Genomic DNA, 3,095 nt, shown 5'->3' on the forward strand with positions numbered 1-3,095 from the left:
GGGGTTGTTGTTGTTGTTTTTTTGGGTTTTGTTGCATTGTGGGGTTTTTTGTTTTTAAGGGGGGTTCTAAAGTAAGTGTTCAATAATCTCCAATCTCCCTCCCCTTCATGAAAAACGTCACAGTACAGATTATTTGGGAGGCAGGCTTCGAGCCTGCTTGTCAGAGCTACGAGTGGGAAAAGAGAGAAGGAACATCCCACCAGAAAGACTGAGACACTCAATAAAAATTCTTGCCAGTCGGGAATCGAACTGGGGTCTCCTGAGTGCAAAACTCCTAATCACTACACCAAAGACGAAGGTTAGATAAGGTTTTAAATGAACTTCAATTGTCAAGAGCCACTATTCTCAGAGGGACGTAGGTTCATTTGACATTTTTCTGGGCTGCTGTATGAGCCATCAAGATTCTTCTATTTTTTGTAAGTATTTTACGGTGCTCACAGCTGCATAAGGTCAATTATGAGCGAGCGGGACACATTAAACATTTTCAGTTGGTAGGAAATGTTGATTTTTGTCCGGGTGGAGGCTGAAGCCTGCTCTTATCGATTTTGGACCACCAAGGGATCTTAGCAAGCACAACTTGCGCATAGGACCTCAGAGATTTTTCGCCCTTGTCCGAGAAGGCTAGATGTAGATCTTTCCTAACATAACACCAGGGGTGTGACTGAAAGACAGCAGTAAGAAGGAGCCAAGGAGTAGCAGTAGAAAGGTTGCAGAGAGAGTCAGGAGCCCAGAGGATGGGCAAAGGAGGGGAGGGGGCGGGAGCAGAAAGTGGAGACGAAAGCAGACGATAGAACATTGTCAGAGAGCCTGAAGGGGTGTGGAAGGAGAACATTTTAGAAAATCAAATAATCCGTCGCTAGCTGGATTCGAACCCGGCACCTATTGACTGAGAGGCGAACACCTCTATCATCATGATTCGAACCCCGAGGATGCGTTCTTGAAGTCTGGTTACTTTAGGAGGGTTTGCTGCTCTCATTCAGATAGTTCGTTCGGTTCTTTCGGGAGGTCGGTCCGACGTTACGTCCTTCACACGAGTTGCCCTATTTGTTTCGGTCTTATTGGAGATGAATGTCAAATTCAGAGGTCCCGCCTCTTAAATAACATAACAGTGTTGCAAGGGAGGGGAGGGGGGTGGGGTATGTTAAACCTATACAATCTTGCATATTTGGTATCTGGGGATTGTGGATGAAAACGTCTGTTTCGTTGTGCTGAAAAGAGAGGAAAAATCCCAACGTGCTATTGGCAAAGCGCTGTCCTTCTCCGTCGTCCTGCTCTGTGCTCTAAAATGCCCACACGTTCCTTCTCACTGCAGCTCTGAAGATCAATACACGTTGGACCAGGGGAATGACCAGAGGGGATTTCAGAGTGATCTATGGGACAGATTAATTTTGATGTTGAATGCAAATTAACATACTGGCGTTATTCAATATACCGACATGCTTTCAGGTCCAAATCAGCTAATTGTTGGCTTAAGATTTGCGAGGAAGTGGGGCAGAGGTGATTGATTGCAATTATCTGGACTTTCTTTGATTTGGACTATATAATTTATACTTTCATGTCCAAATCAGCAAATTGTTGGCTTAAGAACTATAAGGGAAAGGAGCAGATGTAATTGATTGCAATTGATTCTGAGTGTTTTACGATCCAATTGACACAATTAGGACAACCCATGAGACGGACCCCACACAGATTCTCCACCTAAAACAAACTCGGCTTAACAGAACAAAATGCAGAGAAATACATACTTTGGCCACTTAAAACGACCCCAGACTATTGTAAAAGAGGTGCTTGAAAGAAGGATGTTTGGCATGAGAGCCAGAGATAGACAAAGAGCAACATGAACTGACATCAAGACATGGACTGGCCTGGGTGGGTATGGCAGAATGTGGAATGGCAGCTGGCGACAGAGAGGGCTGGATGGCCATAACACGTCAGCCCCTGAGTCAGAGATGACACCGGGGGGGGGGGGGGGGTTCGAGGTATATTGGGGAGCCCAAATACGCGATCGGATCGGGTCGGATCGACCTGGTAGTCGGGGCTAGCCAAACTGAGGGCGCAAAGCGGCCATCGTGGGACAAACAGATCGACTAGGTCGGTGACCTACAAAAATCGTTTGTTTTTCAGGCGTGCGAATCGCGCGAGCGGCTGGTTTGCAGCCTATCACAACAAGGCTGAGTCACATGTCCATGTTGACACTCAAAATCCGGTGGCACCCTCTTCGAAAAAGTGCAGACTTTGCGAACAGAGTTACACTACTTGTATTGTGTGAAAAACAATAAAAGCGAAACTAACAAACTGTGCTATCCTTTTCTTCTTCTGGAGAAACGAAAGAGAGCTTCAAAACAAAGACTGCATCACCATCTGAACCAATGCGCGGACTTTAACAGACAATATTTTGGCCTTGTGAACTAGAGTTATCTTCTCATGAACGATATTTTATAATAGAAAGTTATCGATATAACTATTGTAACCATGTTTATTAGGTTCCAGGCTGACGCAGCACTACAACGGGGAACTGAGGACAGGAGCCCAGGAAGCCATTGAGATTAAAGGTTTCTCTACTTTAACTTCCAGGTCGTCGGGTACAATCGCAGAGGGGTTGTAGTGTGCACTGAAACCACCAGAAAACGACTCGACCCGACGACCCAACCCGACCCGACCCGATCCGCTCTCGCTAGTGAGCACCACCCGTTAGAGGTACGGCGTTCGCCTCTCATTCAATAAGTCCCGGGTTCGAAACCTGACAGCGAGTGGAAAATTTTCTTCTTTAAAATGCTCTCCTTTCACACCCTTTTCTGTTTTCTAACCATGTTCTGTCGTCTGCTTTTGTCTCCACTTTCTGCCTCCTCCTCCTCCTCCTCCTCCTCCCCCCACCCCCACCCCTTTGTCCCTTTCTCTGGGCTCGTGACTTTTTCTACCGCCTTTCTACTGCTGCTTCTTGGCTCCCTCTTACTGCTGCCTTTCAACCAAAGCCTTGATCTTAGACGAACCAGCATAACACAATGTACGCACGTGATGTTAAGTGTTCAACCTCCAATCCTAGATAGATAGATAGATAGATAGATAGATAGATAGATAGATAGATAGATAGATAG

The sequence above is a fragment of the Aplysia californica genome, unplaced genomic scaffold (assembly GCF_000002075.1).
Source record: "Aplysia californica isolate F4 #8 unplaced genomic scaffold, AplCal3.0 scaffold00043, whole genome shotgun sequence".
In the NCBI taxonomy this organism is placed as follows: domain Eukaryota; kingdom Metazoa; phylum Mollusca; class Gastropoda; order Aplysiida; family Aplysiidae; genus Aplysia; species Aplysia californica.